The sequence below is a fragment of the Globicephala melas genome, chromosome 4 (genome assembly GCF_963455315.2).
Source record: "Globicephala melas chromosome 4, mGloMel1.2, whole genome shotgun sequence".
NCBI lineage: Eukaryota > Metazoa > Chordata > Mammalia > Artiodactyla > Delphinidae > Globicephala > Globicephala melas.
Window position 1 is genome coordinate 126775703 of NC_083317.1, and position 26097 is coordinate 126801799.

General features: G+C 54.5%; 1 protein-coding gene across 3 annotated transcripts in view; it reads right to left on the reverse strand.

The window, feature by feature from the left end:
• Nucleotides 1-23328, reverse strand: part of MRAS (muscle RAS oncogene homolog) — a 58765-nt gene extending 35437 nt beyond the window's left edge. The window contains exon 1 of one of the 3 annotated variants that reach the window (XM_030873399.3): nt 22840-23328. The gene's annotated coding sequence lies outside the window, so the exon portion shown is untranslated. The other 2 variants (XM_030873397.2, XM_030873398.2) reach the window with 2 other exon arrangements.
• Nucleotides 23329-26097: the final 2769 nt, after the last annotated feature.

Genomic DNA, 26097 nt, shown 5'->3' on the forward strand with positions numbered 1-26097 from the left:
AAAACAGCAAGTACATATGATTACACTTCCATGAAGCTACCATCTATGAATCTACATGTCTAGGGTGGTTCTAGGCATAGAGAGGATTGGCACGTAGCTGTCTCTACAGGAGACTTAGGGACACTTTCTCAGATTTTCAATTTTCTACAACAAGCATGTGTTCTATTTGTGTATCAGAAAAGCTGAACAGTATTAAAATATTTCCACCAAGCAGCCACATAGCACAGGGATATCAGCTCGGTGCTTTGTGACCGCCTGGAGGGGTGGGATAGGGAGAGTGGGAGGGAGGGAGACGCAAGAGGGAAGAGATATGGGAACATATGTATACGTATAACTGATTCACTTTGTTATAAAGCAGAAACTAACACACCATTGTAAAGCAATTATACCCCAATAAAGATGTTAAAAAAAATATTTCCACCAAATAAAATGTTCGGGCCACCTGAAAATGTGCGATTCCCTCTCCTTCGAGTGGGGATTTATAACTCCTTTGGTGCGGGATAGAAGGACCAGGTGCCAGCTGAGCCCCAGCATCTGGTTCCCCCATCCCCCCTAGGTGGGGATGACAGTGGGGTTAAGCTGAGCCTTCAACACACTGAGCTCTCCCACGTGACAGAGCTGGTGGTCCAAAGGGGCCAGAGGGGAGGTGAGGGAGACAAAAATGAACTGCTGTCCTAGCCTGGGGAGGATGGTGACACTAAGCCAGCGTGAACGTGTCTGCCTATGAAAGAGGCTGTTTTTAAAGCTCCCTTCCAAGAAGATACAAATGCTCGGGCTTCCCTGGTGGCGCAGTGGTTGGGAGTCCGCCTGCCGATGCAGGGGACACGGGTTCGGGCCCCGGTCCGGGAAGATCCCACATGCCGCGGAGTGGCTGGGCCCGTGAGCCATGGCCGCTGAGCCTGCGCGTCCGGAGCCTGTGCTCCGCAACGGGAGAGGCCACAGCAGTGAGAGGCCCGCGTACCGTAAAAAAAAAAAAAAAGTGAAGTCAGAAAGAGAAAGACAAATACCGTATGCTAACACATATATATGGAATCAAGAAAAAAAAATGTCATGAAGAACCTAGGGGTAGGATGGGAATAAAGACACAGACCTACTAGAGAATGGACTTGAGGATACGGGGAGGGGGAAGGGTAAGCTGTGACAAAGTGAGAGAGTGGCATGGACATATATACACTACCAAACATAAAATAGATAGCTAGTGGGAAGCAGCCGCATAGCACAGGGAGATCAGCTCGGTGCTTTGTGACCACATGGAGGGGTGGGATAGGGAGGGTGGGAGGGAGGGAGACGCAGGAGGGAGATGTGGGAACATATGTATATGTATAACTGATTCACTTTGTTATAGAGCGGAAACTAACACACCATTGTAAAGCAATTATATTCCAATAAAGATGTAAAAAATAAATAAATAAGCTCCAAGGATATGATGTATAGCACAGGGAATACAGCCAATATTTTATAATAGTTTTAAATGGAGTATAATCGATAAAAAATTTGAATCACTATGTTGTACACATGAAGCTAATATAATATTGTAAATCAACTATACCTCAATAAAAAAAATTAAAATAAATAAAAATGAAAGCTCCCTTCCCTTCTCGCTGGCAGCAACGTGAATAAAAAAATACTAAGTGGGTGGGAAGGTATCGGGAAGGAAAACCGTTTCCCTTGATTTTCTTCTCAAAATAAAACAAGATGAGAAATACACTAGTAAATATGATAGAGGACCAACCTTTGAGGCGGTGCTCAGACCACCCACAGCAGAACCACCTGGGGACTTGAAAAAAATCGCCCTCTGCTTGCGAAGCAAGGCAGCTGGCAGGAAATGGTCAGATGAGGGCTGATTTCCTTTCACAGTGCCCTGCACTCAGGAGTTGGGCCCTGAGAGACCACGGGGGGCCAATCTGGGGTTCCCTCCCACCTCAGACTCAGTGGAACAGGGTTAGAACGCACGGTTAACACAAACCTTGGACTGGGTCCCTCGTGGGGAGAAACCCTTTAGTGCTTCCCGTGGCTGATGGGTCAAGTCCTCGTCCCTTCACTGGACATTCAAGGCAGTCACTGGCTGCCATCGCTGACCTCTCCAGTGGGACCCACGTTGCAGCCTCTGACACTACTCTCTCCCAAGCAACTCTGTGTTCCCCAGTGTGCCCTGTGGTCCTGTGGAGCCCTCTGCCCACCCCACCTCCTACTGGGGCCCTGGGGAGAGCGCACACCTCTTCACAGGTCAGGCCCAGGCCGAGAACTGCCTCTCGGGAGGCACCCCCTTCGACCCCGTGCCCCACAGTTCCTGGTGCAGAGCCCACCACCACACTTGAAGTTTTCTATACTTACTGTACACAACAGGGCAGGGATGCATCTCGTCCCTCCCTGGATCACCAAGGCCCAGCACCACATCAGCAAGGACAGACGTCAGCTAGAGGAACTGGGGGCCCAACAATGGCCTTTCTGAACAACCATCAGACAACCCACCAGCCACAGCACTGGCCTCCCCACACAGAGGGCTCGGGGGCAGCTCTCCCAGCCAGGCCTTGGGACTGTCTCCCTCCTTCTCCCAAGTCAGACGGATCACACAGATAAGACCCTTCCTGGAAGCAAGTGTGAGCCCAGGTTTACAAAGGTGGGACCGTGAGTCCAGAAAACCCCTCAATCTATAAGGGCTCTCGGCCAGATCTTCTCTTCATGCACATGTTTTTCCAGTCTTCAACCTCCCCCGAAATAATCCCTGACTAAAATGATGTCTTTGTAAACAGGGAGGGCAGTCAAAACGCCAAGGGGCGTGCACCACACTCCTACAAAATCGGCTGATCTCACGTGGTGTGGAGAAAGAATTTTTAAAGTCACCAGAGGCTATGACGAAAGTCACCACAGGATAAAATGTTGGTCGGTGCTTAAGGAGCAAACTGTTTCCATTTAGGACATCCCTCTCCTCTCCAGTCTATTCAACTAGACGGCACCTTGGAGATCATTCTAGAACGCTGGTTCTTCACCATTTGGGGGTCATAGATGGCCCCTTCGAGGTGGGAGGGTGGAATAAGGTGGGCCCGGGGCTCCCTTTAAAGTCTCGCCACCAATTTTCCGTGCCTGATACTCTCCTGCCCACCAGCTGAGCGACCTTGGGCGAGTTAACCTTTCACAGCCTCAGTTTTTTTACTTGAAAGATAGAGTTGGCTAGAGAATCATCCTTTGCAGGATTGCTCTAAGCGGGAAATTAAAATGTATGAGGCGAGCCCAGCTTAAAGAAGGTGCTCAAATGTTTGTTCTCTCGCCCTGTTTACTTTGTTCCCAGAAGAGGCGGACCCACAGTCTCCCTCCCTCCCTCCACTCTGAGGCTCCGCGGTTCCCAGCCTCCTCCCCCGCCCCCATCAGAAGCCCCGCTGCCACCTCAGCTCCCTTGCAGTCAGATTAAATAGGCTCGTGTGGCAACGTCACCCATCAGTTAGAACACTGTTTCCATGGGAAATGGCTCCGAGGTTCCAGACAGCCCACTCCACTCAGAAACCAACTTTTGGAACCGCAGCCCCTGGGCGGAGGAGGCGCCGAGCGCTGGTTCCCATGGCAACCACGGCTCCCAGAGCCCTTCCCAGTGCCCGAGCAACCCAAACCCCGGCTCATACTGGAAACTTCTCTCTAAAAGGCAGTATCACTGCCTCGACGATTTTAATGACGTGTATACGAAAACTTTAGGCATCTTTCGGCTGAGAAATAAACTTTTTTGGTGGCTGTCTTTTGCTCCCTTTCTCTCCCCACGATTAGCACCAGGCCTGCTTGGTTTGAAGTTGTTTCCTGAATGGCAGATTTCGTCTTCCCAGCAACTGGGGAGCTCCAAGAGGACAACAGCCACGTCTCCTCATTCTCTTGACCTCTCACAGGGCCAGGCAGGGCCCAACACGTGGGAACCTCAGGGTGTATTCGCTGACTGACTACTCCATACTGGCCCAATAAGCAGGGCGTGACACCCTCCCTTCGGACAGGGGTAGGCTCGTGTCCCTAGGAAGTGGGGGCTGGGTGGACCCATGACCCCAGAATAACCTTTTCACCCAGCAATTTTCAAAGTGTGCTTGGAGGGAGTTCCTGAGACCTCCTGGGAAGCCTTGTGCAAAGCCCCCTCTGTTCTCAGGGGGGCAGCTTGGGGTGGAGCGTCAGTCATAGCCTTGGACTCTTCAGCCAGGCAGCTTGAGTTCCACTTGTGTCTCTGATACGGACTCCCTGTGTGATGTGGAGCAAGTTTCTTAACTTCAGGGAGCCTCAGTTTCCCCATCTATAAAACAGAACAGGACCCTCAAGAATGTGTAATTACAGTCCCAGTAGGGGGTGGGGGAAACTGGAGGGCCCCCCAGTGAGGGCATATTTGCACTAATGTGCAAAGCAGCTGGGCCCCTGGGCTCCCTGCAATGTGGTAGAGCCTAGTGATCTGGACCCCTGCTTGCCCCATCCATGGCCCTGAGAGCACCTGAACGCATAGGGCTGCTGGAGGACCCAACACAGTAATAAATCCTAGGACAGCAGTGGGCCCCAGCAGCCCCCCAAAACAGCAGTGCCCAGTGGTTATTATCTCTTACCAAATCTGCCGCCTTCTCCCCAAGTTCCCAGTTTCTAGGGCTTCTAGAGAGCTTGTTTCCCAGAAGAACAGCCCAGAACACTGCCCATTTTTCTAAGTGGGCACATGGTAAAAGAAATGGCTTTGGCTGCAGACACTGTCAAGGGGCTCACGGGCTTCCTGGCCTCTCCATGCTCCCCATCCCCCAAGCACCACTTCCGAAGTGATGTCATGGTCCTAGCCAGAAGAAGAGGTGCCCAGGAGAGGCTACATGGCAGTAACAACCCCCACTATTTCATGGGCATCAGCAGTGGATGGATCAGACACCGAAGGTCAGGCTTGGAACCGTCGTGCTGCACTGCCTAGAATTCTTTCGGTCATTAGTTTTGCAACATCACAGGACTTTTCCTTGACTGTCTTTGTGACTCGTAACTCATAGGGCATTCTTCATCTTCTCTGACTATAAGAGCTGTGGCAGTGGTCATCCCAGAGCCTCTCCCAAAGATGCTACCAACTTAATTGAAGGTTTAGTTTTCACTGCTTTTTGCTTCTCTATTTCCATACTAATTCTTTTAAAGACCTCCCCTAACCCCATCTGCCAAACTACAAGTTGTCTGGTAAATAAAGCTGGAAGAGGGGGACACGTTCATTATTAATGCAGCTCTTGGGAGAGTGAATGGACTTTCATTCACATTGAGCTGAATCAGCCCTGGGAAGCTAATCTCATCTCTGTGACGTCTGGGTGTGCCCAGTGCAGGGGGATGAGGATACATTGGGGGGTGACCCAACCCATGTGGAGGAAACGGCTCTGCATTCCAGGAGCTGCCCTTCCCTTCTGCACAATTCCCAGAAATGGGCAGCTTCCCCAGGGCTGCTGATTTGCAGGCTGTGCAAAAGTGGCGTGCGGCCCCGCCAGGGGTCTAGGCCACTTGGCATCCCTAAGGCTCCACTCTCCCCTCCCTAACACTTTGCTCTGCCCTTTGTCTCCCACCTTTGCTAATCCCAGCCCAGCACTGTCACTGCATCACTCAACCCCTCTGGGAAGCCAGCGCATTCAGCTCACCTGATTATTAAGATTTAACCACCAATCCAACCGTGTGTTATTTTATGCTGTACAGGACCTTAAACATCAGCAGGTCTGGATGGTATGTGGCATGGGTGCCTCCCCCGCTTTCCCAGCGCCAATGGCAGGCACCACAGTCCATCGTGGTCCTCTTTCCTGCTCAGTCTTACAACCCTTTTCAACGCAGCACCCTTGGCAGCCACAACCAGGTGACTGGTCCGGAGAGGAAACTTGTTTGCCATCCAGATCGAACCCACTACTCTTTAGGTTCCCTCCAAAACATCCCACTTACTGGCCGTCCTGTTCCATGGGAGGGGCTCAGGACCTTCTGGGGGAGCCTGCCTGGCTACCTCTGGAGAACTCTGTTACCCAAGTCTTCTGGGTAATACATCAGCCCCTGCTTTTCTACCCCATCAAATCCAAGCTCCTCTGCCAGGATCACACCTGGACTGCTGACAGCAGGGCAGAAATATCAGACAGGAGTCCTGAGATCCAGACAAAGGGCAATGCCTGATGTAAGCCAGGCCCTTGACCTTACTCATGAACCCCAAGTACCACGTGCTTCCTTATATCACAACTGTTAACACTAGGGTCTTACTTGCTAGTGTGTGAGTACCTCCTGACAGAGCCTGGAGCTTAGCCATCTACAACCCAGCGCTATGAGTCCCAGAAATGACCTGCTATAATAATTACAAGGGTGATCATGTTAAAAATGATAGGAGCACTTAATTAACGTAGGCGATGTGTCTGATGCTGTTGGAAGATTTTACCAAATTAACTCATTTAGTTGTCGTAACAACCCTATGAGGTATAACTTTGTCCCCGTGTTACAATTGAAGAAATTGAGACACAAAGAAGTCAAGTAACTCTTCTAAGGTCAGCCAGCTAGAAAGCAGCAGTGCCAGGATCTAAAACCACAACAGTGTGGCTCCAGAGCCCATGGCCAATGCGTCAGGCTAGGCAACTTCTCGTGGGGCAGAGTGGTGGGTGGGGGCAGACTCGGGCCAGGCCAGAGGCAGCAGATCCGAAGTGCTGGGAAGAGGTCAGCAGTGAGCCAGGGAGGTGGTGTCAGAGTCAGGGAGGCCTCCAAGGCCGGACTGCTGCCCCTGTGGGAGAAACAGCCGAGCAGGTCAGGGCCCAAGGGGCACCCAGGGTAAATACTAGTCACTGGGAACAGACACGCGCCCCCCATCCCAACTGGGACAAAGTCTGACAAATAGGGCACAGGTCTGGTACCGCCAGGTGCTCCTGCCCTGAGGACCAGGGAGAAAGCTGAGGGATCAGGCAGCTGCCCAGCATCGTGGGAACACCAGGGGCTTCTGAGACCTCCTATTTCAGCACCCCTGTCGGGCCCCTCTCCACTGTGCTGGTCCCTGCCCCAGCCTGTCTCCTTGTGGTCCTACACACCGGCTGCTCCCTGCCAAGCTGGGGGCTGGCGCCTCAACTGGAGCCCTTCACCAAGGAGCCTGAGCTAGGAACTCGCACAGCTGCAACCTTAGGCAAGTTACTTACACTCTGTCCCTCGGTTTTCTCTTCTGTAAAAGTGGGGACAGTGGCAGCATTTGACTTGTGGTGGTCATGATAGGCTACATTTATTTGCTTGGCCCAGTGTCTGGCCCATAGAGAGCGTTCAATAAACATCAGGGAGTTACCAACACCAGCATCCTTCGAAGTCCATCTCACGTCCCTCCTCCTGCAGGAAGCCCTCCTGCCTCTCCAGAGTCCTTCCTGAGCTTATGCCCTGCAAACTGGCTGGTTCCACAGATGACAGCTCAACGGAACTCAGCCCCTCGTCACTCCGTCCTCGGGGCGCTCTCACGCCCATCTGCCAGCTGGTCTCAGCTCCCCCATTCCGCCTTGGGGGGCAGCCTCCTGCAGCCATGCTGTAGGACGACAAGCCCCGCATGCTGCTGACCCAATGATGAAGGAGATTTAAGCTCCTCAAAGACATTTCCCCAAATATTCAGGAGACGCTTGTTCACTGAATAGACTGCGCAGCAGATACCGAATTGCTGGGAACTCGGCATGAAACGGTTTCTCCCTCTGGTCTTTAAACCCAGAAGTGCTCTCCATCCTAAAGCCTAGCCCCTCTCTGGGTTCCTCCTGTTTTGGTGGATTTATCCTTGGAAAGAAAAACCTGTTAAGGACACATGACATGAGAAAGGGCCCATTTTTCCTGAGCCCAGAGGAGAATGATCCAGGAGGAGGAAAGTGGACAGGCCACCGGTGCTGGCCACCCTTCCCCCAGTACACACAGAGGGTCAGATCCAGGAGACTTGCACGTCCAGTCAGTACTCCCAGAGCACCTCCAATGTGCCTGGTCCTCGGAGCTGGGGAGACGGAGATGAATGAGCCCCAGCGCCTGGCTTTGGGGCTCATGGGGTGTGTGGGGGGGAGGGGCAGACAGAGGACTACAGTATACAAGGCTAAGTAGGAGCACAGGGGCAGCAGGGGGCATCTCACTCAGCCTGGGGGCATTGCAGAAAGCTTCCCGGTTGAGGCAATGACAAAATGGGGTCTTGAAGGCCAAGTAGGTATCAGCTAAGGGAAATGATAGGGACAAGCATATCCCAGGTGAGGACCAGAAGTTGCAAAGCTGTAAAGCACAGAGGTGTGGAAAACCAAGAAGGTGCCAAGTTCTGCAAGCAACACGTGTGACTGGAGCGCAGCATGTGTGACGTGTGCGGTGCGGGGGGGAAGGGGAGTGGGGAGGAGCTCCTGTTGGCTGCCTGACGTCTGGGGGCGTCTGTCTTTGTATCCAGAGCACTAAGCACAGTGCCGGGCACGCAGTGGCTGCTCTTCAGCACAGAATGATGAAGGAACAAGCGCAGGGGCTGCAGGGCGAGGCGGTGGGGAGCACAGGGGCCCCGCGTGACCCCGAGGCCCCCGGACCCTCCCCTCCCCACAGGCGCGCCATGCAGGCTCGCTGGAAGGCCGCACGGTCCAGCAGGCCCACAGCCCTTTCTGATGACCGCAGTGGAGTTCACCAGCCAGAAAAGCCCAGTGGATGCTGCATAACTTGCACAGGACAAACTGAGGGCTCCAGAAGCTCAGAGGAGAGGAGAGGGGAAGCAGACGGGAAAGGGCTGCAGGCTGGTGGGAGCGGGAAGGTCACGCAGGCGGAGCTGGCATGGCCACAAAGGCCCAAAGGCAGAGCTGTGTGGGGTGGCATTTGGCCTCCCCATTTACCAGCGGGGAGCAGAGTCAGAGGCACTAAGGCATGTGCCCGAGGGCACGGCTTGGGAAAGGGTGAAGCTGGGATTTGGCATCCAGACCGACAGCTAAAAACTAGAATTCTGCCCCACTCCCCGCCCAGCTAGTCCAGGCGGCTGGGTGGGTCTGCGGGGGTCTCCGGGCTGAGGGGTTAACGGGGGCTTCGGTGTCTCAGGGTCCGCACGACCCTTCAGAACAACGTGCTCCACTGGCATCCCCGGGCCACGGGGGTGCTGCCACCCGGCCGCTTGGCCCTCACAGGCCCACGTCCTCACGGGCTGAGGTCGCACCCCAATGCCCGGCCCCCTGTGTCCCCATGTCCCACCACCACAGGGAGGCTGGGGCTGCACTCAGTCCAGGGGTGAGGGGCAGGGCTGCCGCCCGGCCCGCAGCTTCCTCGAGGGGCAGAGAGGAGGAAGTGGCTTTATCTTTGGATTCTTCTTCTCAGTCCTGGGGGCCATTCCGATTTCCCTAGGGCCGGGCAGTCCCACCCGCAGTTGAGGAGGAGCTTCCCAGCCTCAGGCCGGCATCCGCATGCCCATCGGGAAAGTCACCCTGGCCATCACCCCAATGCGGAGGGTCGTCTTCTGGACACTCTGGGGCTCCCCAAAGTGAGGCTCTCAGACTCCCCAAAGGCTGGCAGCCCGCTCCGCATCCTGATTCAGCTGCTCCCTCGGCCCATGCCTGGAGGAGGGGCTCCTGCAAGCCCCCCACACCCCGGGCCGCTCAGGCTCAACCCCGCACACGGGACCCCCGCCAGCCCGCCCTGCCCCTCTCTCCTCGGCCTCCCCCGCCAGCTCCAACATCCCTTTACCTCAAATCCCAGGCCAAGACCTCGTGCCACATCTCCCTCCGCGGCTGGCTCCGCCCTCTGCCTGGGCCCCCCTCACTGGCGCCGCCCTCCGGCCACTCCAGCGCGGCCACCCCTCAACCGAGCCCGGGCGCAGTGCTCCTCCCGGAAACCGACCCGGTGCCTGAAGCTCTCCCCACGGGCCCTCCCTGAGCTGCCCGGCATCACGTCCCCGGCGCCCAGAGCCTCTCTCCCACTGATTCCTAGTACGGCGTCCTTGGGGGCAGGGGCGGTGCCCAATTCGTAGGGCCTCACGGAGTCTGCCAGGGAATGCTGCCTGCCCGCACTGCCTCTTCACTCTCCCCGGCCTGTGAAAACACTCCCTCTAGGAGGCACGGCCGCCCTGCGCCCCAGGCTCCCGAAGCCACCCCTTCGTTCCCAGCCGCTCCTGTTCCCCAGGCCTCCTTCCACTGAGCCGCCTTGCCTGCGTCTACGAAGTGCCGCCAGGTGGCAGGTGGCAGCCAGAGTGCTTTGCAGCCGCTATTCCGCCGATTCATCACAGCCACCTCGTGGAGAAGGCTCTGTTTAGCCCCTGAGGTCCCCGAGGTTCCATGGTTGTCCATGCCACGCATCGCCGCCTGCAAGTGACCACGAGCTCCCGGCTCAGCCACATGGCCACGCTGCCTCTTCTCCCTTCAAATCTAGGAGCTGGGAGTTGTTTTACTGTCACATTTCCCCTGCGGGGCTGGGGCTGGGGCTGGGGGCTACAGGCTGGGCTTCATTTTCCTTATCTCGGGGTCACCCTGGAGCCCTGGCATAGCTTTCCGCACAGAAACGCTTCCGGCGTCTGCCGTCTGCATTCCCCAAATGCAGGGGTGACCCTGGGAGTTGGCTGGGATTCTGCTTGGGTGGCGGGTAGGCTGAAGTGCTGTGAGCCACACAGAGAAGTGGGGTGGTGGCCCTCACAAGGGAGATACCATGTGAGTACCAGCCCAGAGGAGGAGTGGGTGACTGTAAGGGGGTCCTTCCCTGTCAGCCACACTCCCAAGCACTGAGACCCCTGTAGCTCCCAGGGCCCAGCTCCCTGACCATCCCTGCCTTCGGGCTGGGGATGCCACACCCCGTCCCCAGAACCCCCTGATGGCATCAAGGCAGAGGTTCTCATACTGTCTTTCTCCCGAGTGGAGGCAACCGGAGCACAGCGTCACAGGCTGTCCCTCAGCGCTGCCCCAGCCCAGAGCTGCTGCCTCCTGGAACCTATGGCTTCACACCAGCGCAGCAGGTAAGCGGCCCAGGAGAAGGGCAGGGGTGGTGACAGACAGCAAAGGGAAGGCCTGGATGCCGGGGGCAGGCCTCCCTCTGTGTCAGCAACCCCCTGCCTATGAGATGGACGCTTCTTGCCAGGGCTGAACGGTTAAACTCCAGCCCCCCGCATCCTACCTGACCCACTACCTCAACTGCTTCACCCTACAATAGCAGAAAGAGGGACTCAGGAGACAAATGGACACCCCAAACTCATGTGTAGGCAGAGGCCAGGTCGATAAATGAGAGAAGGGGACAGGGACAGGCAATAGGGAGCAGTGGGGCCTGTGGTAAACAGGAGGCCACTGGTACCTTCCACCACCTGACCGCCATGACAGAAGCATATCTGCAACGGGGCTTCCAGACAGTCAAAATTTTTAAAGCGTAGCCAGAAATCTGAATTTTTATGTGAAAATGATTTTTTACATGTTGGCTACCAATTAAAAAGTTTTACACATTATATAAGCCAAATAAATCACCTCCCTGGGGTGGGGGGCGGGCAGCCCATAAGGGCACCTGCTGCTACCCTGCCACCTCGAGCATGCCAGCATTGAGTGGTGTGGCCACTCCGAGGCAGACGACCCTTGGCACTGCCTTGGCCTGGCCTAGCTTCGGCCGCAAAGAGGTGTGAGGTTAAAGGAAGTGGCAGTGACACTGCGGAGCAGCTGCAGGGCTTACTCAGCCTGGAAACTTTCCGGTCTAGCCGTCTTTAGCTGGGGGAGAGCACACAGCCACCCCAGGAGCACGGCAGAGCCCTCGGAGGAAGAGGGCAGAAAGGCACATTCAAAAATGACTGCTGCTTTGATTTGTTTCCATCGTTTGTATTCAAAAGGTTAAACATCATAAATGAAAAATGTGAAAAATTTTATGTTCGACCCAAAATGAGAAAGAAACAGGATCTAGGCCCTTCCCTGAGGTGAGGAGAGGTGACCCAATCCCCATTCGAAACGAGTAAGCAGACTGCAGAGAGAAGGGCTGGGGCAAAACAAAAGGGAAACTTCCTGAACACGAGGCGCAATGAGCGGCCGGGGAGGTGTGGGGTTTTCCTCAGCAAAGGGAAAGTCCAGGGAAGCAGGACCAGGGTGGGAGGGTCCAGCCGCCTTGTTGTGGAGGCTTGAACCAGGCTGGAGGTGGGGAGGGATGTCTTCTCAGGGACCCTGCCAAACTCCGGAAGGGGAGGAGGCCACTATTCACATCTCTCTCCCCAAACCCTATAGAGTGGCTGCATCTTTCCTGCCCTCCTACCCAGCCTGGCCAGGCCAGACAGCGAGTCCTGGATGCAGAGGGGGCAAAGGGCAGAGTGGGCAGACCTACTCCGTTCCCAAGGGGCAGGAGACATCTAGAAGCCGCCATTGGCCAGGGGACCGGCCGCCCACCTCTCTTTTTTCTATATACAGCACTTTTATAAGAAGTCATGAATCAAAGCATTTGCCCCTCTGCTGGGAATGTGACGTCAGGCAAATCACTCAACCCGGGTGTGCACCTCCGTTTCCTCATCTGTTATCTACGTCCTCACCTCACAGCGTTTTTCTGTGGACAGAATGAGCCAATACACGCAAGTGCTTAGAACAGTGCCTGGCACAGAAAGTGTTACTATTACTGTCATCATCATCGTCATCCTCATAAGTATGTTGTGGGAACTCTCTCCAACATCCCCTCCACCAAACTGCACAGAAGGGTTCCTGGGGCCACACAAGGCTACTTTCCAGGCTGCCCCAGAGCACTCAGGACCGGGGGCAGGAGGGGAAGGAAGCAGCTGCTTTTGAATCACCACCTTCAGCCCGCGAGGCGCACAGCGCAGCCTCCTCTACAGGGAGACCTCAGCCACCCAGCGGGATGAAGGATCACTGCTCCTGCCGCTGGGCCACCCCAGGGTTCAGCAAGGAAGCACATTCTATTCCGGGACGATCTGAGGAATGATTGCCACCCACAGTCCGTGCTGGCTTGTTTCGGGGGTGCAGAGAAAGGAGAAACTGTGGAGGTACATCCTATCGGGCGGGGGGGGGGGGGGTGGGGGGACGAGCCCAAGTAGGGTAAAGCTGGAGGCAGAGCAGATGTCAGGAGGGTGGAAATGAATCCAACGGACCCAGTTTTGAATCCTGGGTGTGCCACTTACTAGCTGTGTGACCTCGGACAAATTACGTATAAACCTCTCCGTGCAAAACTATCCTTGGTGAATGGGTAGCAGCAATCAGCTGGAGGTGGAATCAGGCCCAGTGCTGTGGCCAGGGCCGATCATTAGAATGCCTGTTTATCATGTCCTGACCACATGCCACACTTCCCTGACCAGCACCTCAGACTAGGTGAGGTCACTGCTCTAGTTCCCTAGACACCCAGCTGTCTGTCTTGACAGCACTTTGCATGCTGCCCTCAGTTGCCTAATTGTTTATGATGTAATGTGTCTTCCCCACCAGACTGTCAGCTCCAGGAGGCCAGGGCCCATCCTCCGTTTTATTCTCCACTGTATCTCTGGAGCCCAGCGCATGCCTGACACCAAGAAGATGCTCAATAAATATCTTGATCTGCATCAGCTCTAATCCTCACAGCTACTCTGAACACTGTCCTAACACAAAGGAAAAAAGATTAACACTTGAGTTTGCTCTGGTCATTGGGAAAGCCCGACTTAAGACTCTGACCTGGCTTGGAACAGTGACAGTAACCACCCCACAGCTCCTGCTGTGGTTCCTGCAGAAGGTCACGGTGTAGGTCTGGGGTGCATATGCCTCTTGCTCAGACAAGCTCTTTATTGGCTCTTTTCAGGAGTAAAAGGGTAGGCTCCCAGCCTTGTCTCCATGTCTTTACTCCTCTATAGTCAAAAGTAATGGAAATTGGGAGTTTTCAGAAGTTCTGGGGGAAAGTGCCCAGAAAAATTGGTCCCTGGAAAATGGCAGTCAACTAGGCTTGAGGAGACAGAGAGCCGGGGAGAAAGTCTCCAAGGGTGTGAGCAGGCAAGGGAAGGGTGTCTGACGCTCAGTTTTAACTTCTGCCCCGTTCTAAGCTACGGGCAGCCCCCTTTCTCAGAGGCCCTTGGTGACAGCCTGTTACGTACAATAGCCGTGGCTCAGCGGGGCTTAGGGAATGAGGAAGCCACGCCTATGGTACCCACGCAAAGTGTGGCAGCTGACCCCGGAGCTCAGATGGCCTGCTGGCATGGTCCCCACCCTGCAATCCCCAGAAACACTGCAGATGGGGACGGTTTCCATCAACGACTGCGTAATCTTCAAAGAAAAATAAATGATACACTCAGAAAACTTGCACAGGGAGAAACTCTTTGGGGAAGAGTGAAGATCTATTGGGGCGAGCACCTCTCCATGTCCACATATGTGGGATGAGGGCCTGGCCCCGCATGACCGGGCTAGAGGAGAAAGGGGGGTGGGGATGCCTGAGACATGTGTCACAGCAGCACTGTCCCTATTACAGACACCGCTAAGGAGGCCCACGGCAGATGGGGACTTGCCCAAGGTCACACAGAGGACAGGTAGGGGGCAGAGACTCAGCAGGGAGGCCCTCTGGCCTGCAGCCCGGGCCCCTTCCCACTCTCCTGTGGGTCTTCTGAGGAAGGGAGGGAGGGCTGAGGTTCCGAGGCCCCTCTGGCTGCCAATCGCTGGTGGTGCCAGACCCTGCCTGGGGCTCTCTCCTTCCTCCTTCCACGCAGAGGCTCTCCCGGCCTCCACCCAGCTTTCCTATCCACACACACCAGCCCTAAGGAGAAAACAGCCCCTGTTGAGTGCTTTATTAGAATGGTTATTTGGTGCAAGTGCTAAGTGACCTGCTCCCACTCCCCTTTTCCATCCCTCCAGCCATCCCCAGTTTGAGCCCAGAAGTAAAACAAAGGCTTTGTTTCTTTATTTTGATTTCCTGCTTAAAATCTCAAACATGCAGGAAACACCCACCCAGCCCCAGATAAGTGGACTGGGGCCACTGCGGGCAGGCAGGGCCGGGGGTCACTGAGTGGGGTGGCCCGGAAGGCTCTGATGCCAGCTGACCTTCGCTCCCGGGAGCGCCAGCAGGCCACCGGGGCCTGACTTCCTTTGCGGGAAGAGAATGGGTGTGCGGAGCGTATGGGGAGTGCTAGGCCTTTTTGACTCTGTCGCCCCGGGGAATCTCAACCTGAGGAATGTGGGTGTGGAGGGACCACTGAGAAGACACATCTCCTACAAGTTAGTATTTAATATATGCCCCCGAGGCTTTGGGACCGTGGCTCCACCCTTTCCCATCATCTCCAGTTACAATAAAGCAGGCATTGAAAGAAGAACATGATAGATGCTATTTTTGGGCTGCTGAGCCTCCTTGTGAGAGAATGGTACTCGCCAAGAAAGATGCATTTGCCTCCGCCTCTTCCTGGGGACCTCCATTCCCAGCGGATTTAAAATATAAAGGGGTGAATTGGGCGGTCATCTAAAAGGGGGAATTTTCAAGAAGGTGTGTTAAAGTTCTAAAGGCTAAAAAGAAGAAGAAGAAAAAAAACTGGAACTGAGTTAAAATGAATTTTGCTCTTGAAGTGAATATATAATATGCTTTGGGGAGGCAAGAACCTGTCCCCAGGCCCCCCTAAAAATAGTCAGCCCTAAGCGGAGAGTGGGCCTCCCCAACTCCAGCGCATCTTCAGCGATCTCCACACAGCACCACATGCCTACAAATATTTGTACTTTGAATCTGGGTAGTTAGGATACTAGGGACGGCCTAACACACAGTATGTATAGCAGATTCTTTTTAAACCAAAGCTTTTCTTTAAAAAGTAGGCCGTCAACATAACACGTATGTGTATTTTTGCATAAACCAATAGGAATGGACTTTAGAATATGCTTAGTTGCCTTCATTGGTACAGTCTCTGACCGCTTCTACTGCAAGACAAACCCCAACAAAGCAGGTCCTTCTGAGGTCTTTGGGGTCCCAGCCTTTGCTGGCTTTTGCAGCATCTCCATGGAGTCAGGGGAAAGGACGCAGGCAGTGTTATCCTTTGTCGGCAACTCGGGAATGGAAAACATCTCAACTCATTCTCACCACTTAGTAAAGAAAACTCAGGGACGCCTCAGATCTCCGTGTTCTATTACGAAACTCGTTCACATCTCTGTCCCCGGTTTGAACTCCTTGACTCCTTGAAAATGGAATCTGCCTGGGTAGGCAAGGCTTTTCCAGAAGGTTTTTCATCTTTTCTGCGCAGCTTTAGAAGTGGTGCTTTGCTAACTGCCCTAAGTCAAGCCCAAGCTACCTGCAAATGGGCCACGTCAGGCTCCAGCTCGGGAGTGGGGTCAGGCGGGGGCGGGGCGGGTAGCAGGAGGCTGCAAACAGTTGGGGGAGAAGCCTTCTCCTGTCTCCTGTAGTCAAGGAGAGCTTCCCCCTCTGCAGCTGGAGAGCTTGGCAGAGGGGAGGACCTGGGACCACACACCTGGGACACCATCTTTCTGTGAGAGCCGAGGAAAGGGAGAGCTGGCAAGGCCACGTTAGGGATTACAAAGGTACTACGTTGCACTCTGGTCTTCCTTCCTGTAAAGCGGTCCTGCACTTTAGACCAGAAATGTATTTTGCTCAAGATTGTTGACGATGAGCGGCTTCACAAGTCGGTGTCATCTAATGATAAAAAGAAAATCATGGGGTTTTCTTCTCTCTTTTCCAAATATATACATTTACCATTTAAATTACAGTTCGCTTTGGGCAGCTCTGACTAAATGATGCTCCACAGCCTGGCCTGAAGCCACAGTGGTCAAGGCAAGTATGTATTCGGATAGAGGAACTTTTTGAAAAAGGTTCAATCCCGAGATGCACACTCATTCCTCCCCGGGGTGAGTTCAGGCAGCAAAAGGATCTATCGACAACCTTGATGGAGACCCAGGTGGCATTTTCAGTGAATTCGCTGGGGACGTGGAGGTGAAAGAGCCAAGACACGGAAACTTGGGAGCAAGGCTCTAAAAGCCAGCCGGAGGCTGAGGGCAGGCCCAGCCAGCCAGGCCTCCTGACCAAGGACGCGCTGAAGCCCTGCCAAAGGGATCAGGTGCCGGCAAAACGGTCGCATCTGCTCATTTGGGGTAACGGGTACATGGTGCTTGTTATATATTATCCTTCATCTTTTTATATTTTTGAAAATTAAAAAATATACCAAGGGCACAAATGATGGAGGGGTTCCTGGTTGACAGTGAGATTAATGAGAATCGGGGAAAACCACTTCCATCTAGGCTCCCTCTGCCTTTCTTGCCAACCAGCCACGCCTGCACCTCCGTGGCTTCTGCTGCTTCACAGCGTCGCTGTGCATGAACTGCTCTGTCCCCTCTCCTCACGAGGCCTTCACTCCACTGCAGCACTGATTATATATGGCCAGAACCCTGTGGGCCATGTCCCATGAGCACCAGGAGAGAAGGGGTGTATCATCAAATGACCAAAGTCATCAGTCCTGGGAGCAGCACCGAGTAACAGACGGAGCATGTGCTCCAGGACCACAGAGACCTTGGTGAGACTCCTTCCAGGCTCTGCTCCTCTCAGGCCATGGCCGTGGGGATGCCTACTTAACCACCCTGAGCCCCCATTTCCGCATCTGTAAGAGGCTAACAGCAAAACTGTTGTGAGGCTTAGAGATGGCCAATGCTGAGCATCTACCCCAGCCCAGCCCACAAGTCTTCACTGAAGGAAGGGAAGGAAGCGACGGGAAGGAGGGAGCAGAGAGAGGGTAGACCTCCAGAGAGGCCGTCTTTAAGCCGTGCCACCTGAGGAGCAGTTGGAGAAAGCACAGGCTGCTTATGCTGGAGAAAAGCACGATTGTCAAGGTTCACGTGGCACAGATCCAGTGGGACAGGTTAAAGGGAGAAAGAAAAGAACTCTGCCAGGATAAGTGAATCCCCAAATGGGGTAAACTGATTTAAGGGGCGTCAAGCACCCTGCCTCTGAAAGCGTCCAGCTAAGACCCGCCCCTCACAGGCTGCACCGGAGGGACCCCCTGTTGAAAGTTTCCCAGCCTCTACTCAAGGGTCACTTTCCCATTTGGGCTGTATTTGTCTACTACTGAACTATTACTGGTTTAATCTTTACCTTAAAATCACCATACTTTTTAACTTAAAATTCTTTCTCAGCCTTAATCTGAGTAAAATAGCCAGTAAAAAAAAAAAGGGTTTGATGTCATACCTGTATTTTTATAGTACACATAAGTGTGTGTATATATACATATATATATAACTATTAAAATGTGTCCCACCTGAAACCATCTCCCTCATCACTATGAGAAACGTGCTCTCCTGGGTCTGAATTGAGACTGAATATGCTCCAGGGGCCCCTTCTGGGTCCATGATTCTGTTATCTGAAGGCTGCTTGAATACTGATAATGCTCTTAATTCTTACGGCCCTTTCTGGTCTCCCAAGCATGTTCTCATCTGTGTGTTTCATCTAATCCCCATGACAACCCTGAGGGCGGGGCAGAGAAGTCGCAGACAGAGCCTGGGCCCCTGCAGCACAGGACTCTCCCAAGGCCCTGTCAACAGTCACAGAGGACCTGAATCACAGTGCTGAACTCTCCATGCCCCCTCCCTCCTTCTACTGCCACACACTGCACAGCCAAATCCCTTCCTGGTACCGTCCAAACTCTCATTAGCAACACAACCCAGATCCAAATCACGATGTTTTATCCATTTAGGTGGCCAGATGCCAGGCTCCGTAGGTGAAAATATGCCTCTCTGAGACCCAGAATGTCATTTCACAACCAATGATGACCCACACTGTCATTTGGCCATCTGGCCATCAACAGGTTCCACCGAGTAAAGCTATCAAAAATACTAAAGGAGGGCTTCCCTGGTGGCGCAGTGGTTAAGAATCCACCTGCCAATGCAGGGGACATGGGTTCGAGCCCTGGTCCGGGAAGATCCCGCATGCCGCAGAGCAACTAAGCCCGTGTGCCACAACTACTGAGCCTGCGCTCTAGAGCCCATGAGCCACAAGTACTGAAGCCCACACGCCTAGAGCCCATGCTCCGCAACAAGAGAAGCCACCAGAATGAGAAGCCCACGCACCACAACGAAGAGTAGCCCCCGCTCGCCACAACTAGAGAAAGCCCGCACACAGCAGTGAAGACCCAACGCAGCCAAAAATAAATACATATAATTAATTTTAAAAATACTAAAGGACAATGATAGCAACATTAAAAAACTAAATACACACTGCTACTTCATAACCCCTACAAGGGGGATGGCTGCAGAAAGCTGCCATGGATCATACCAATGGGCTACAGGCCCTTGGCTCAGTGGTGGGGCTCAGTGGAAGGCCAGGGGAATCTCAGAACAGGCGGGACCAGCCTCATTATGCGCAGCAGGAACGCTACCTAGAAGACTGGAGATGGGCACCAAGGGATGCATGACAGACACCAGGGAGTGCAGTATGGCTGTCACCTCAGCCTCGACAACGTCCTCTGCTGCCTGAAGCAGGAGGTGGCGGCACTGCCCTCTCAGTCAGAGTTCCACAAGACAGACCCACTAGCTGATTGCATGGATTTCCACCCACAAGCTGAGAACTGACATCCGTCCCGCTCTACTTCCACTCTTGACACCGGCTCTACCGCGAGAGCCTGCTGGCCTGGCTGGGAAGGCAGAGCCCCAGGGTAGGTCCTCAGTGAACAGTAGTGAAGCAAGGGATCTACCCTGGGATCCAGGGCTCATTTTCAGAGATCCACACATCTCCCAAACTGAATGCCCAACTTCATACATCCAAGGAACTTTTCTTTGGGATTCTCACTGGCATGTTAAAGAGGCAGTGGCCCAAGAAGGTAATCATTGCTCTGAACACTCAGCCCTCTTGGCTGCCTGTCCCGTGCAAGAACTTGCTGGAAGTGGCACTAATATCCCATCCCTGTGGCCAGAGACTTCACAAAAGCTGAGAACATCTTTGGGAGATCTAAGCTCTCCTTAATCCACTATGACTTGGGTTACGTTATTTGCAGCCAAAAGCACCCGCACTGATCCGGTACCACGGGGCCCAGTGGCATCACCCAAGACTGTGAGGGGCGGCAAGGCCTCAGAGTCCACCAACAAAATTCCTCTCAAAGCTCGACCTCTCGGCTCAGCCTCTAGACCATGCATAGCTGCCAGATGCCCCGGGCACAGGGAGCTCACCCAGTTCCTTCCTTTTTCCCATCCCCAGACAAAGGTAACTTTACCTCCTAGCCAGCCAGATACCTGCCCCCGGCCAGGTAAGTACAGAGCCTCTGGAACTCAATGCACACTCTTTGGACACTTGAGAACATCCCAGCTTTGCACAAGAACGTGTTCCCAATTCGTTCACATGTGTATGGTTTGTGCAAACTACGTGATGCTCATAAGCAGGTATGTTTTCAATCGCTTGCAGGGAGGCACGCTCCATATGGGGGACTTCATTGGTAGACAATGATGACACCAGATGTGAAATATAAAATGGAAGCCACATTTCCCCAAGAAGTCACTTGATGCAGCAGGCTGGTCACCATGTGAATCAGGCTGATGTTAGGACCAGGCACCCCAGGAGCTAGTTCAGTCCATCAGAGCCCAGAAGTCCTCCCTGGTGCCAGGTGATCACTCAAGCTCAGGAACCAACCCCAGGGATAATGGACTTGCCTCTCTATAAGCAGCTCAGATCAACTGAAAGTGTGAAATACCTGTGGTTACAGCTAATAAAAGTTATACCTGTCACAAAGATGTCTTAGGTAGGTGAAAACATAAGTAGTGGCAAATACAAACAGAGCTGGCAGCCCTGGAAGACTGTCACTGCCCCACCAGGGTTCAGCAGAGGGCCACACTGCCCCCCCATAAGGAAATGTTGAGGCGGGGGGCAGCTTCTATCAGAGCACCCGGCTTACGCAACCTCCACCCGCACCCCCAAAGAGGCTGGCAGACTCTGTGCCTCGAAAACCCCAGAGCATTAAAGCTCCAACCTTCCTGACCTAGCAGAGAAAGGACAAACTACACCTTAAACCACAGACAGAAAAGCTAATTGGCTGGGAGTGAGAACAGACTGGGGGTCAAAACCATGAATGTTTTCATGGAACATTTTCAGCCCCAGTCAGCAGGGACATGCGATTTACAGGAAATTAGGAGACTTACAAAAATGTTAGCCAGCTCAAGTTTCTTTCCTGGGAAGAAAAGTAGGAGAAACTCTAAGAACTGTCTTGGTGAAAGTGCTTTGTTCACTGCAAAGCCCCTGACACGTGTCAGTTATTAATACCAGCAGCTCGCCACCCCACACTTCACCCAACCAGTGAAAGGCAATAGAGCCAAAGCCTAACACAAGCTGCACCTGGAGCCTTCAGGCCAGGTCAGCCAGACCCTCACAAGAGGGGCCTGAGGGGCTGCGGGGTCTACATCATGGACCCTAGATATGATCTTGCGCAAGGTACTCTTTCTAGCCCCTGTTCCCCATTGCACATGGGGGTCATGATAAAGCCCTTCTGCAGGAGTCTTGTCAAATGATGAGCAAGCTTATCCACGTCAAGTGTTTGGTCTGTGTCAGCCCTGCTGGCAGCTGTTATTACAACGGAGCTTCAGGGCTTTTAAGTCAGATTTCCTTATCATTCCTGCTGCCGGGGAGGTCACTCTTTTGAGGCCACAATTTTGAGCCTTGTCAGTCACCCTCTCTGGTCAGGTCCAGGATGGAGTGTGAGTCCTAAGGGGCAAGAACCATTCAAGCCCAAGGAGGGTTGCTCGGAGTAGGCGCTGGTGGGAGGAGGAGGGGCAGTCCCAGAGCTCCGGGGATCAGGGCCGGAATGAAGTGGCCCTTCTCCACCTCTCCAGCCTCGGCTCTGGCCCTGGCCAGCACAGACCTCAGTGCCAGCCACAAAGTCTAATTGGTGTCCAGTGCCCACGCTCCCGCCAGGCATCACCTCACCTCCCCTAGGAGGCCTTCCCTGCCCTTCCACGCTGTCTGCTCCCACAGCCCTCGTGCTTCCCTCATCCCAGTACCGACCACGCTGGGCTGTCGCTCAGTTTGCACCCCTACCTTCCTCGCGGCGCGGTAACTGGCACTGTGCCCTACACTCGGTGGGCGCCCCTGCAGCTCCCGTCAATGAATGAGCCGGGCCCTGGTTGTGACCAGAGACCCAGGCCCCCGGCGCAGCAAAGGTTTATGAAGCAGCCTGCTTTTCATCTTTCAGATGAATCTGACAACTCCCTCGGCCGATCCCTGCCCTCGTTAACGCCATTTTAAAAGGGGAAAGATCCCCCAACTCCGCCTCCATCCACCCGAGTCCCGCCGCCCACCTCCCCGCGCGTTCTCGCCAGGGCAGACAAGGAACCCAAGGGCGGTTACCATGAAAGGGGCTTTCTGTGCGGTGGGCAGGCCCTTCTCACTGGGGTCTCGATCGTCTCCGAATTCTCTATCGCACACCGTCACGCTGGAGCCTGCCGTGGGGGCAAAAGGCCACTCTCCGCCAGCCCCTGAGCGTAGTCCGCCTGTGGCGAGCGCGGCCGGGCCCGGGGCGGCCACACCTCCCCCCCGGAACAAAGCGCCCGGCCGGGTGCCCTCCCTTCCCAGCCTGCCCGACCGCTCACCGCGCGCTCCAGCCCGGCTCGGCTCCGGCCTCAGGCCGCCTCCTCCATGCCCGCACCGGCGAGAAGGGAGCGCCGCGCCCGCCGGGCCCCGCGGCAGCCGGACTGACGGCTCCCGGCCCGCGGCCTCACGGCCGCTCTGGCCTCTCCCCGCCCCGGCGCCTCCTTAAAGCGACCGCGCAGCCCGCGCGCGCCCTGGTCGCCCGGCGCGCCGCGCATTCCTTATAATGCAACAGCGGCTGCTAAAAATAGAGCGCCGCCGCCGTGGGCGCAGTGGGGGCCGGGCCCCGCGCCGCGACCTTGACACCCCGCGGGCCCCAGATTCCCAGGACGCGCGGCCCGATGCTCAGGCCATCCGCGCCGAGCGCCCCGGACCCGGCAGGGCGAGCGGACCCGGCCACGGAACCCCGCCGCCGCCTCCCCCGTGGCCCCGCGCACTTACCCAGGTCCTACCCTCTGCGCGGCGGAGCTGGCTTTAAAGTGGACGCCGAATGGGAATTCGCCCGGGCCTCTTTAAGAGCCTCTGCACTCCAGCCTTTAAATCTCCGCTCCCGCCCGGCCAACTTCTGAGCCTGCAGACGCCTCCCCCGACCTAGGCGATCCCAGCCCGCCACCTTAACCGCGTTTCCTTCGAATCCCGGGCCGTGTTTCTTCCTCGATCCAGTCCCCAGCGTTGCTTCCCCCAGGCCCTCTCGGTGCCAGGTTCCTGGGCCTAAAGTTCGTTCAGATGGAGGCGACGGACGGGGACGGGCGACACTCGCGATCCATTTCATTGTTTCAGTTCCTCTAACTCCTCTCCATCGGCGTCATTTTTTCCTTATTTTAAAAATTGAGATGTAATTCACATACCATAAAATTCCAGCTTTTAAAGTGGACAATTCAGTGGTTTTTAGTATAGTCACAAAGTGGCAGCCACCACTATTACCTAATTCCAGATCATTTTCATAACACCCCCCCTCTTCAAACAAACAAACAAAAACCTCCGAACCCATTTGCAGTCACTCCCCATTCCCTGCTCCTTCCCCAGCCCCTGGAAACCACTAATCCACTTTCTGTCTCTGTGGATTTGCCTAGTCAGGACATTTCATGAAAGTGGAATCATACATGTGGTCTTTTGTGACCCAGCTTCCTTCACTTCGCAGGATGTTTTCAAGGTTCATCCACGTTGCAGCATGTAGAAATACATCACTCCTTGTCGTGACTGAATAGCATTCCATCGTGTGGATACACCACATTTTGTTTATCTTTCATCAGCTGATGGACAGATTGTACTTTTCGGCTATTATGAATAAAGCTGCTATGAACATTAGTGTACAAGTCTTTGTATGAACATTTCATTCCTTTTGGGTATATATCAATACCTAGGAGTAGACTTGTGGGTCATATGCTAGCTATGCTTAACATTTTGAGGAACCCCCGAACTGTTTTCCAAAGCAGCTGTGCTATTTTATATTCTAACCAACAATGTATGAGAATTCCATGTGTCCACATCCTCACCAACACTTGTTATCATCTCTCTTTTTTTTTTTTTTTCCGGTACGCGGGCCACTCACTGTTGTGGCCTCTCCTGTTGCGGAGCACAAGCTCCGGACGCGCAGGCTCAGCGGCCATGGCTCACGGTCCCAGCCGCTCCGCGGCATGTGGGATCTTCCCGGACCGGGGCACGAACCCGTGTCCCCTGCATCGGCAGGCGGACTCTCAACCACTGCGCCAGCAGGGAAGCCCTATCATCTCTTTTTGATTACAGCCATTGTGGGGGGGGGCGTATCTCACTGTAGTTTAGATTATCAGTGTCATTTTTGAGGATGTTCTTTTTGTAGACGGACCTTGATGATGACTTGGAACCAGCTTCACATCTGGGGAACTCATTCCCTTATCATTTTGAGAGCTTCGCCCACCACCCCAGGTCTCAGGAAACTTTGCTACCCTGAGTCATTCATGCCATGGTGGTTTCAGTTGGCACCCCAGGCATCCAAGCAGCCATTTGGTGAGAGCTATTGTGCCCCCTGCAGCCACTCCCACCTGCTGCTCTGAAGGCCCCGTGGACCCCTCGGGTCCCCATGGCTCGGGGGAAGGTTTGGGTACCATCAAGAGTATCTCATCTCGGTAGGGAGTAAAAGAACTGGTTGAGGAGGGGCCTTGAGGGACAGATGTTCATCTTGACCGGCTGGTCTTGGCCTGGGACCCGCATCTTCCTCCCCCTTCCATTTACCACAGGCCCTGGGGCAGGCAGGCAGGGGTCTGTGTGTCCTGGTTGTCTCTGCACACGAGTCAAAGCTTTGTCTTTATACCCCTTTCATACACAAAGCTTTAAGAACCTGTTTGCCTTAGAAATGGAACTTAACCAGCTAGTAATCACACACAAGTACCTGGGATTCTCTAATGGTGAGATTAGACCCTGCAGGTTATGGCTGGGGTCTTACAACAGGGTGTTCATCCCACTTGGGCTGCCACTTCTGCTCTTTGCGCCCTGAAATAAAGCAGGGCTCAGCTGCTGGCAAACAGGAGCTTTAGAGAACAGGACCACTGAGCAGAAAAGGGAGGCCTGGGATTGATGGTTCATTCCTCAGTAAATGCTGCCAGAGCACCTACTACGTGCCGGTGCTGTGCACAGTCCTACCTCCGCACCAGCGGAGGGGTAAGTGGTGTGGAATCAAGAGGCGGCGCAGAGGGAGCCCAGAGGAGGGGCGCGTAACCCAGTGTGGGGAGGGGCAGGTGCCCAGGGCAGGTTTTCTGTGAGAGGTGCTGATGGAGCCAGGGTTTGATGGGCAAAGACCAATCAGCTAGGCTGTGAAGGGAGGGAGAAAACCTTATAGGCTGAGGTATGACTGAGCTGAAATCTTTCCCCAAACTCCAGCAGATCCCCATGGCTGACCAGGTGTGCATGGGGCATGATAGAAGGTCAAGAACCCAGGCAGGGCTCAGGCCAAATTTCAGGCCCTGAGGTCTTAGGCCAGACCCGAGGCCAGGAGACAGTTCCTGGAATAGTACAAAGATCGGAGCTGTGACCCAGAGTAGAACTTCCCCGCTCAGCGACAAGAGCAAACATGCCTGATGCGCTGCAGGGCGTCCCGTGCCAGCCTCTCCGCCCAAACCTTGCTGAGTGCCACGCCTCACAGAAGACCCACACCGGTGTCTTGGGGTTCAGTAGGCAAACCCGGGGGGCCTGTGGACTTCAGGGCCAGGAGCCAGCCAGGTCACGGTGGCACAACCTTCCTCCAGAACTCTGCCCCAGTGCGGCCCCTGGGGGTTCCAGCAGCTCTGGGCTCCGGAGCCCTCACAGCATGCCAGACACGGGCACAGTGATGGGTCTGCACGCCTCCCAAGGACCCGGGCAGAAGGTCTCACTGGCCTGCTTTAGACATAGGAGACCACAAGCCCAGTCCAACCCAGCCAGTGGACTGAGAGTCAGGGCCTTCTGAACACAGAGCCTCCACTCTCTCCCCTATGTCTGGTGGCCTCGGCGGGCAGGTTGGTCAGTTGTGTGTGTGTGTGGGGGGGGGTGGTGGTGTTGGGAAAGCAGGGAGAAGGTGAAGAAAACACTAGCACTTGTTCCAGTCCCAGTCTCCTCGGGCCTGTGGCTGGAATTTATCTTTTGCTGACCCTGGAACGCCAACGATGGGTTAGCCGAAGAGCCTCACCCCACCCACAGGCCTGTACTTTCCCTCAGCTGACCTTCCTTCTGTGCCAACTACAAGAC